Here is an 11,917-nt window from a genome sequence, read left to right as displayed (position 1 = left end):
CACAGAGCCCGACACGGGGCTCAAACCCACAAACTGTGAGATCATGACCTGAGCCGAAGTTGGGCACTTAACCAACTGAGCCACTCAGGTGCCCCCAAGTTAAAATTTATTTTTAGAGCAGAGATTTAAGCCAAATTTCTCAGACTCCCAAACCCACGTATGTTATTACCACACCATTGACTCTAGTTTAAAATTTTTTTTGAACCCAAAAGAAATGTAGTTTAATCAAAAGCAAATCTTACTTGCATCTTTCTAGATTTTTATCCAGTACATGAGAAACTTAGGGGAATTAGACTAGTTGATCACTGAAGGCACTATTGAATGTGACTTGCAAGGCACCTTTAAGTAGTTAAGACTGAGATAGCTTTAGGACAAAATTAGTTAAGTATTCTCTGGCAACCAGTAACCACTCCTTTCTAATTGCTATTAAGAAGTTCACCACAGGGGCGCCTGGGTGGCGCAGTCGGTTAAGCGTCCCACTTCAGCCAGGTCACGATCTCGCGGTCCGTGAGTTCGAGCCCCGCGTCAGGCTCTGGGCTGATGACTCAGAGCCTGGAGCCTGTTTCCCATACTGTGTCTCCCTCTCTCTCTGCCCCTCCCCCGTTCATGTTCTGTCTCTCTCTGTCCCAAAAATGAATAAACGTTGAAAAAAAAAATAAAAAAAAAAGAAGTTCACCACATATGTTTGACAGAGATATGTTTAGAAAGTTTTATAAAACTAAAAATAAATTTGGTTTATCTTAAATTTTTTCAGATGGTTATCTAATAGGAAATCCAATAAAAACCAACCTCTTCATTGTCAGATGAAGGCAAAGACAGTATTAAATCAATGAAATTATCGTTAGTGTTATTACTATGCATGTGGTCATGATAATAAAGGGCTAAAATAAATCCCCAAATTAAACACATATTCTTGGGGGCACCTGGGTGGCTCAGTAGGTTACGTGTCCAACTCTTGGTTTTGTCTCAGGTCATGATCTTACAGTTCATGGGTTTGAGCCCCGTGTTGGGTTCTGTGCTGGCAATACAGAGCCTGCTTCTGAGTCTCTCTCCTTCTGTCTCTGCTTCTCCCTTGTTCACGCTCTCTCTCTCTCTCGAAATAAATAAATAAAAACTTTAAATAAATAAATATTCTTTAATTTGTCATACTTGGAGTTGTGAACGATGTTGACTTTAGTAGGATGTCTTTTCATTTAGAAAAGCTTCCATAATTATGTTGAGGCTTTTAAAAATGGTCTTAGATTGCCTTCTCCATCCTGTCCCCATAGGACCTGTTTGAAATTTTTTTCAAATAAATGCTTGTTTTAAAGAACTATTTCTCACTCTTGCAAGTGTGGAAGTAAATCATTTGTATAAACTTGAAACAGCCTAGTGTGATTTTTATGGAAATAACAATGGCAGTTCAACAATGGAACCGAGGGTGGGAGTACTGGCTGTTCTAAATACATCGCTAATAACGTCAGTGCATTTCCCTTGTCTTCCACACAAGTATCTCTGGGGAAATAGAAACTCTGTTGCATGCTAACCTGAATTCCTGTCATTGTACTCTGCACATCAGTCTCTCGAATCTCAGGCTTACAGCCTACAGCTGAAGTTATCTTCTAATGAGCCACACACAGCCACTGATATAGAAGGGAAATCAATACAAAGAATTTTTTTTTCTTGTATGGGTGAGACAAATGATTCATGAGCTCAGCAATAAATCAGAGTGAACCAAAACAACTGAGCAATAGGACAAATCTTAGCTGGAGAGGCTGGAAGTTTCCAGGGGAAACAATATTAAATATAAACCCTTTCCTATGTGCTGATAACTATATTGGCTTCAAGTTTCTGAACCATTGAAAGTGATGACAAATCTAGCTTTACAACATGCCAAATGCATCATTTCCTTCCCTTTCCCCGCTACACCACACCCTCCCCCACCCCAACGTTTGAGGAAATAGCTTAGGACAGCAAACTCTACAGGATTATACTCTAGAGCTTTAGTCTGGCTTCTCCGGGGAGATGTTGGCTTTTTCTTCAGATAACAACTGTTCTGCAGGGAAGCAGGTATGTGATTTCTCTGCAGAACGTCTGAATGTGGTTCCTGTGATGTTTCTACGTGTGTACATTCATTCATATACTTGTGGCTTTTAAGAGTCTTATTTCGTAATTATTAGTGCTTCAAACATGATTCAGGATTTGTGGTATGTAAACCTCAAGGAATGAGTAATAATGCCAAATAGTGACAAAGCATGACCGACTGTCTTAGTCTGATATTTCCAACAACCGTGTCATATCTGAATCTGGTTCTGATGCTTGCTTTGTCTCTTCAGACTGCATTTTTTTCTTGGTTTTCCCAGGCCTTGTAGTGTTTTGTTGTAAGCTGGAAATAATGTCGGAGATAATAGGCACTGAGAGAAATAGGCCTTCAGTGTGAGATAGTCTATTAATCAATTTAGAAGTTGGGCTCTATTTAACTCTTGCTATTACTGTAGGTACCAGAGGCTTCCAACTCCTCCAGCATCCTTGATTTTTGTATCCTCTACTGACGTGGGCTTCCCTAAGTATTCTTCCTGAAAGGGAGTCTGACTCTTGCAGCTCTCAGTTATAATTCACTGTTGTTATGAGGACCCAGTTTATGTGACTCCTGTTCTCGGAAAGCAGATATTGGCTATGTCTCTAGGAAAGCAGATTTGCCTACCTCTCCACATTTTGGTGTGTTTGTCCTGTGATTTTGGTTCTCTGATGGGTTCTGTTGAATTGCAATGTTTGGGGCCTTTTTTTTTTTTTTTCCTCTCTAAGGATGGGAGTGATGACTTCCAAACTCTTTTCAAAATATTGGAGCTGAAACAATAAGTGCATGGTCTAGTCTTAGAAATCCACAAACAGGTCCATTTGTTTGTTTAATGTGAAAGACCCAAGTGATCGTCCCAAGATCTTCCTAGAGTTTTTTGTCTTCTTTTTTTTTTTTTTTTTTTTTTTGCTTTTAGCCTTAGCGAGAAGGAGTTATATGTTTTCAAAGCTAAAACTGAAAATTAGCTATATAAAATCATACGTACAACCAAGTCAATAAATCCATAAGTCCCTGAGAGCAAAGGTATCAAGACAGGACAACGGCACTACCACAGCCCCTGGCTGTAATTCAACACCCTTCTAAGATAAAGAGCATCCAGTTCACAGTAACCCCAAAGTATACACTCAGTCACGCCACAGCTGTATCCTTTCTAAGATCTCACACTTGGAAATTTCCCGATCGAAACACAGAACCCTTAGCCCGCCAACACTTCCACCTCTGTACCTGAGGTAGCTATAGCAAAAGTATTTTATTACTGGCTTCTTAAATCGACTCCATGGCCTACTAGTTAGGCCAAATTCATTCTAGATACCTAGTTTCAGTGGATGACTGGCTATTCGCTAAAATATGCCTTCGAACTTCTATTCATGCAGCCTCTGCTGCCTGGAAATCTCTTCGACTCTGCCTTTTGAAATTCGATTCTGCCTTTTAATTAAAACAACTTTATGAATCTACTCAATTCAGTGACTTTGTCTTTAAGCTACATAGCCCTTTATTTACACCTCTATCATGCCCTTAACATACTCTGCCTTTTATTTAAATTCAGGTCCACCAACTTCATCTCCTCTAGAAAGTGAGTTCTAATTTCTTCTTTTTTTTAATATTTTTTAATGTTTATTTCATTTTTAAAAGAGAGAGACAGAGCATGAGCAGAGGAGAGGCAGAGAGAGAGAGAGAGAGAGAGAGAAACAGAATCCAAGGCAGGCTCCAGGCTCTGAGCTATCAGCACAGAGCCCGACGTGGGGCTCAAACCCGTGAAATGCGAGATCATGACCTGAGCTGAAGTTGGACACCTAACCAACTGAACCACCCAGACCCCCCCTAATTTCTTCTAAGAAGTAGTTTATACATGGTGCCTTATAGATAGTAGGAAAAAAATCATCAGTCTAATGCATAAAGGAAAGATATCATGTTTGTGCTGGGAACAGTGAGTTACTAAGGCTCATTGAGTTATATCATTTCAAAGTTAGGAATTCCAACATGTCGAAAGCAACGTGTTAGATGAATACAGACAGGGAATGGATTCTACTGATAATCAGGTCTCTATTGTAGATGGGTTCAACATCCAGAGCCAAGAATTCTCTAACATTCTTTGAGTGATATTACTCTTGGAGTTATTATTACTCACGCTGAGGCTCATTGCTGTCTTTCTATTCAGTCACATAACCCGGTAAATCTTCTCAAAGTTTACTCTCATAAGATTGGCCTTTCAACATCCAAAGATCAGGGAATTTGAAATATTAGAGATTTCACTTTGTAGTCTGTTTAATTAATGATTAGTAAATAAGACTGGTTGCTCCATGAGCACTGTTTAGATTCTGTTAAGTGGTCGTGCAGCCTGAGATTGACCATCTCCAGTGAGTATCAGGATTTCATTTTCTCAGGTTTTCTGAAATTTCCCGTGTCTCCACCAAATTTGTTTCAATGTGAAAGAGAAGAATTACATTACAGAAATTTAGCAGAGTGTGGTAACTGTCTTTTTAGAAACTTTCTAGAAAAAAATGGAAGGAATATTTCTAGAAGTTTTCTAGAAAAAAACCTATTTGCTTATTCAAAGACAAAAACATATTGTATCATAACCCAGAATATTGGATATATTTCTGATGGCTGGGGTCAACAAACAAACAAATAATGAAGCTGGAAAATTCCATGGAAGAAAAGATAAGATAATGAAGGGGAAATTGAGGCTTCTGTGAGGAAAGGCCAAAAATAATTAGATATCATAAATCCGGAATGATAAAGTCTGAGAAGAGGATGAGAGGATGAGATAAAAATGCTTAAGACCACTAAGTTATTAAATAGAGCAAACATGGCTGAGTGACTAAATTTTAGAACAGTAAAACTAGGAAATATCTTTTGAAGTTTCACTGAAATCAAAAGCAGTACTATTTGGGAAACATTTAAACTGGCAAAAATTACCTCAGTAAACTCACATGAAAAATTAATTAGGCTAAGCAAGAGTTTCAGTAAAGCAATAGATGAGTTCCAAGGATTATAAAGAAAGAGATGAAATCATGAGTGTGTAAGAAGTCTCCATTATGGAGATTACTCCAAACAGATTTCTTTAATGCCATGGATTTTAACAACATTCAAGGCCCTACATAGACATTTAATATGATGAGAGATGGATAATCTAATAGGTTCAAGTCTGACTGTATACTAGAGATAATTTAGGTAAATCACTGTTCTCAATTACTGTATCCACATGGCAAAATATTGTTGTACAGGACAGAGTGTTATACATTTTCAGGCAAGTTAAATCAAAGAATAGCTTTTGTAAGAGAAGGAGTGTTTAAATAGAATGTAATAACTACAATATGTAGCAGTTGCTTAAGTCAGGAATCAATTTGTATTTTAGACTGATGTTACCTTAAATGGTAGGCTAACCATTTCCATCAAAGAAAGAACTTTTATGAGAGCAATGACAACTCCTATCAGGCAGATCTTTGCAATCGCATAATACTTGCTCAACTAATATTATCCGTTAATTTAAGCTGTGCAAAATAATTTAAGGGTAATTTAAGAGTCTGTTAAGAAAATGTTTATATGACTTAGAAAACACATAATGTGGCTTAGTCATAATATTTCTGAAATTGCCTCCATTCTCCATTTCCTTTTTCAATTGGTTTGAGTCAGCATCTTTCCGACTATCTAGATAGCTTCAATAAATAGGAAAAAACTTACCGATATGTCAGTTTTTGTCTGAATGTTAGACATACCTGAAATCTAGTGATTAATCAATAAACATGTCATGAATGCATGAATAAATTAATGAATAAATAGCTGTACGAATGGTCAGTGCCAGCATGTTGTGCATTCTAGAAGAACATAGGTCTGTGAATGAGAATTTTAAGTCCAGTGTGCTATCATAATTTAAAATATCTAGGGAAGAAAAACACATACCTTTGTTGAGTCCTCACTGTGTGCAAATTTGTTAGCATCATTATTCATTTAATTTGCTCAACAACTTTTTACAAAAGGCATCATGGAGCATCGACAATGTACAAGGCATTTTTTTGTTCATGGCCTCATTCAATCCTCCCAACACATTTCTGAAGAAGGTATTGTTTCGACAAATATACAAGTGATAACACTAAAGCTCGGAGAGATTAGAAAATTTGCTAAAGGTCACACAAATGAAATGTGCCTAGTTCTCTGTCCACCAGAACAAATGTTCCACAAGTTAAATTTTGAAGTTCAACCTTTGCATGATATCATAAGTGTTTTAAAATCGGCATACGAGTTGTTAGCATTTTGAAGTTGCTACAGAAACAAACATTTCCAAAAAAGGATATTGCAGAGCCTTTAAAATAGCCCTGTCATCAACATTTCTTAAATGTACATAATGCAGCACAAGAGAAATTTGCATGTCTTAATGCTTGGCAAAACATGAAAGTTTGCTTCTTTAATGTGCTGTATCCTTTAGTTGGTCATGACAGATTTATGACAACTGGATGTTTTCCAAAAGTCATTATGCTTTCTGATTTATTCATTTGTTTTAATCTTGAAAAGATTTGAACTGAATTCTAAATTTGTGTAATGATAACATTAAAGTTAACATCTATCTAAAAAATGATTGAAAAAAAAAAACGCTTTGACCAACATCAATCATTGGAAAGATTCACTTAATAATTTTGGTGTTGATTTTATTCATTGTCTTTTCCAATAAGGATGTCAGTGGAAGACAGACACGGAAGCCATGAACAGACGTTGACATGTAGTGTCAATGTGAGTATGATCAAAACATTTGGTTAAGAGCATGGGATTGGAGTCAGACGGGTTTGTTCTCAGGTTCTCAATCTGTCACTTACTTGCCCTATGGCCATAGGCACAGACTTACCCTCTCTGAGCGTCAGTCGCTACATCTTTAATGCTGGGGAAATACCTACTTCATTGTGTTTTTTAAATAAGATTTTAATAAAGCAATACACATAAGGAAATTAAGTGACTGATACATCATTGAGATCCCACTCAATAAATGGAAATATTTCTACTCTTATTTTTAAAAATAAACCTTGTTAAATAAGCAACAGAAATTGGTTGATTGGTTATCCTCATGTCTTTTTCATATGTCAGTATGTAGGTGTATTCTGATAAACTGGATCCAGGGAGAGACACTGAAAAGATTGCAAAAGAGGTCAAGCTGTCTCTGATACCCACTTTACTGCAGAATCCTCTGCATCTTTGAGCATCTTTAGTCCCCCCCAATCCTGGCTTCATCCCCTCATGTCTGTACCCTCTTCAGCCTTCCTTTTCTGAGACAGTGTCTAAACTTCAATACTTTAGTCCCTACCTTTGGATCTATTCCTACCCTATTCTCAACTGGCTCTCTTTTCACATTTTTCTGATAATCTAATTCACCAAGATAGTTATGTCTGTATTTTAAAATTGGACATGGATATTATTTCGTCTTATATTTCATAAAGGAAACAATCGAATCTTTCAGGACACAGTTGAATAAAAATTAGTTTGTGATCTAATGTCTCTTAATTAAAGAGAGCTCTTATTGAATGGTCTGAGCTACTACCCTAACCATTATATTTAAAGAGATAACTATTTTTAGATGATGACAGGATATTTAACTCCTATTTAATAACATGGAAATTACTTCATTTCAAGGAGACATAACAAATAATCCTGTATTTTCAGGGTAGAGAAAACCCATATGGTTCCTTCCTCTCATTTTCTTCCTTTGTCTCTTAGATACTGAGAAAGCAGCTCTTAGAAGAAAGAACAGAGATGATACTGGGAAAGTACTAAAGATCAGATACCCAGAAGTGCAAACAAATGTCATCTATTTAAGTAACCCACACAATCCAAGAAGCAGTCTGAAGGGAGTTTGATGCTAAATTGCTCTGAAGACTTGGGAGGTAAATCCTAATCGTGTCAAAGATTTGGCACAAAGACATGTTTCAGGGTGAGTTAATAAACAAACATGCTGATGGATAGTAGTGATAAGATCATGGCGAAGTCTTCTTAATCAGATAGGGATTACTGACCAGATTCCAAATATTTCCTACATGCATATTTCTTTAAATATTTGTTTTATAAGAGGATATTCCATGCCATTTTGTGTTTGTTCTGTTCAGATGTTTCAATAATCTTATTTTCAATGTTTGTAAGTCAAGGACAATTTACTGTTGTATTTTGTGTCTGGGAAAGAATCTAGTTGTATTGTGGGTCATACCTACGTAGTGTGTGATCTGAGAATTCAAAATAAATCCTAAATGATAAGGGATGGGGCACCTGGGTGGCTCAATCGGTTTAGAGTCTGACTCTTGATTTCGGCTCAGGTCATGATCTCATGGGTTTGTGACATCAAGCCCTGTCTTGGGGTCTGTTCTGACAGTGTGGAGCCTGCTTGGAATTCTCTCTCTGCCCCTCCCGCACTCAGGCTCACTCTCTCTCAAAGTAAATAAACATTTCAAAATTTTAAAAATAAAATAAAATAATGAGGTAAATTCCCATCTGAAAATTACTTAATGTAAGTCTTCGTAGGAATTTTCACAAGAGTTCCATGACAGTAGAATTCTTGGCATCTCTGTTGAAGGCCAGAATCTTCAAATATCATTTCTGTCCTAAAATGTTGTGGCACATCAGGTCTCTGTTCCCTCCTAACACCCTAAACATAGTCACCTACTTTTCACAGTGGACCTTGATCAAAGGCACCGCACTTGTGATTGGACATATTTTCCACCACAGGTAAAGAAGAAACAGATAAAACCTTCAAAATCTAAAAATCCCAAAGAAAATTTTATTTATTTATTTTTAAAATTTATTTGTTTATTTTAAGAGAGAGCAAGAGCAAGTGTGCAGAGCTCGACATGGAGCTCAATCTCACAAACCATGTGATTGTGACCTGAGCCAAGATCAAGAGTTGGACCTTTAATCTACTGAGCCACCCAGGAGCCCCTAAAAATCCCAAAAGAAATTTTAAAATATAAGGTATAATAAAGACACTCCCAAATATGAACATAATTAGCACTATGTAAATTGATCGTCGTGGAGATAGATTGACTTTCTAGTAAGTGATCAAAGAATACACATAATTAAGTCCTGGCAAGAAGCATCATCTAACTCAACATGTGTCAAAATCCCACAGCCAACAATAAGAGACAGAAAAATCCTTGTCAAACCTATGAAATAAACAAGACCTAATGGCTGTGGGAGTCTGGAAGGTTCTAACCAAGAGAGAAGTGTTCCAACATAAAATGTCAGCAGAGATATGAAGATACAACCAAGGACACATTAGTACAGTTCAGCTCCTGAGCAGCCTGGACCATGCCCACCTCATCATCTTATTCCTATGGGGCATGTGGATAGTTAACACTCATCTACTGAATACATAATTAAAACAAAGAGATGGGGAGGAAGGGTCTATAAGAACTGCATCCATTGATTGGCTAGTCAACCATTGCCCAAGTTCAGAAAACAGAGTGATATTAAAAATAAACAAAAACAAAAACTATCTGTGTGTGGTTTATTAGCTATAATAATTGGAGATCTTTATAACTAGTTACATTTGTTTTATTGGTTTTTTGATTGTGTAAAGCACTTAGGACCAGGTAGAATCTCTTCTCAAGCCGGGTTTTCCCAGATAAGAAATGATCGCCCCAGGGGCTCCTGGATGTCTCAGTCCATTAAGCATCAGACTCCTGATTTTGGCTCAGGTCATGATCTCATGGTTCATTCTTGAGTTTGAGCCCCACATCAGGCTCCTCACTGACAGTGCAGAGCCTGCTTGGGATTCTCTCTCACTTCCTCTTTCTGCCCCTCCTGTGGTCTCTCTCTCTCTGACTCAATCAAAATAAATAAAATAAACTTTAAAAAAAGATGAAAAGATAATTTCTTAAAAACAAACAAAAAAGAAATGATCGCCCCAAATGGCAGGGCATGTTCTCTAACGTAGAGTAGATACAGAGAGAAAGGTGTGAAAGGAAGCAGGTAAAGAAGTAGCATCTAATCAGGAACAGCTACATGAATAATTATGGGCCCAAGAGACACTCAAAATTGTCTCAGCAGACACTCAGAATGATAAATAAGTGAATGAGTGAAATGAATGCATGAATTAGATCCAATTGAATAAGAATTTTCTTAGGAACTTAAGCATCAAAGAAAATAATTATTAGATAAAGGACAAGTTACAAAGAAAAAGTGTAACAAACCATTTCTCCCCCAGGTACGAAATGTAATTTAAAAACTGGTAATCAAGCTATCATTCATATGCCACCCCTACTGTGCTGCCTGTTGGCACTCCCGACTCCCGACTAGGGCAACCCAGCATCACAACAAACACACACATTCGGTTTTAATCCACTAATATTTCTCAGAGATAAATACCTCCTCCCAACCCCCAGAAAAGAGATATGCTAATGGATACTACCTTTAAATTTAGGCAATTTATTCACTTACCAATATTTACTGAAAGCCTACCATGCACCTGTCACTATTCTAGGCATCATGAATTTGGTGACGAACAAGAAAGAAAAAGCTCTTACCTGTGTAAGCTCATATTCTAGTGAGTGGGATAGACAATCAAATAGAAGTATAATTAGAGTAAGAGGAGACAAGTACTAGGATAGGATTTATTTTACATAGGGAGTTATTACAGCTCTTACTCATGATTTTTGCATCAGTCATAACTATTTGGATTATTATATTTGTTGAATAATAATTCAGCCACACTGAAACTAATTTTGTAGTTTTGTGATTTTGTACAAAACTGATTTTGAAAGAAGACTTCACTATGCCCAATCTAAGGAAAGGGAGGGCTATTTCTAGGCTTCAAAAAAGCCATATGGAAAAACTCAAAAGTAAAAAAGTTCTTCCCCACTGCTCTTGACTAGTTGGCTAGATTATCCTAATTGTGCACGGACTGGTGTCATTTGATGGAAGCTACCAAGGTCTCCTATGAGAAAATTATCTCCCTGATCTATTCGAAACAACAACAACAAACCAAAACAACAACAACAACAACCACAACGACACTGTGAGAGTCATTGTTAGGACAGCTTAGGTCTTGCTTCTCCCCATCAGTCACCGATGGCCACCAAGGCTGGGCCATATGGTACACAGTGGACACTTGGGGGATCTCACCCTGTATGTCCAAGAAAGTTCCCAGAGAGGAAGAAACTCGGACGGGTCAGAAAGCTTCTCCAAGAATGTCAATTATAATCAGGTTGATTAAAAGGTTTGGGGCTCTTTAAGAATAGGACTTGCTATAAAATATTTGAGAAATTCCTCAACACTGTGAAGAGAGTCGCATTTGGGGTCATGACTTTAAACATAAAGTCTAATGAAACTAGCCACTTCATCAATGTGCTTATGGTACTTAAAATTTCATCTTATTTTAGTCTCAGTTATGCATGTAAGTATTTTAGATGTTGTATTACAAAACAGAAATCTGGCTTTACATAGTGGCTGTAGGAAAACAGGCTGGAATCATCTCAGTCATCAACTACCATGACATTGGGCAGCAACTATTTAGATGCTGCTTGTCAAAAACAGCATCTGGGGGCAGAATTTCTGTTTCTCTTTGGCTTGCAAAAATCATTATTTTGCTGCTAAATATAGGCCTGTGTATAATACACATTTAGAGTTTGGATCTTACCTTATAAGGTAAAAGTAGGTGTGGAAGTGTTATAAAATAGAGAGTGCTACAAATTCCACTGGTGCCAATAATAAGACCCAGCTGTGCATGTTAAACTCCGCAAAGACCAAACTTTAGGCACTGCATGTATTTAGCAAAGTCTCCTTGTTTCTGAGAACAGCTCGGAATTGCTAAAAGCTCCGTTTTGGCACATAACAGATGAATCAATAAATGCTGGATTTTTAAAAATAGTGTTTTGTATGTATTTTTCA

At 37.2% G+C, this 11,917-nt stretch overlaps 1 long non-coding RNA gene across 1 annotated transcript; it reads left to right on the top strand.

The window, feature by feature from the left end:
• Nucleotides 1-1,973: 1,973 nt before the first annotated feature.
• LOC124514124 (uncharacterized) lies at nt 1,974-8,284 on the top strand. Its single transcript, XR_006962599.1, has 3 exons — nt 1,974-2,049; nt 6,727-6,784; nt 7,760-8,284. It is a non-coding gene; the product is annotated as an uncharacterized LOC124514124 (long non-coding RNA).
• Nucleotides 8,285-11,917: the final 3,633 nt, after the last annotated feature.

This window comes from Lynx rufus, unplaced genomic scaffold (assembly GCF_022079265.1).
Source record: "Lynx rufus isolate CCGP_SWC_20201006 ecotype Redwood Valley unplaced genomic scaffold, mLynRuf1.p SCAF_1, whole genome shotgun sequence".
Lineage (NCBI taxonomy): Eukaryota > Metazoa > Chordata > Mammalia > Carnivora > Felidae > Lynx > Lynx rufus.
Note: the sequence above shows the minus strand (reverse complement) of the source record. Positions and strands in the feature narration are given on the sequence as shown.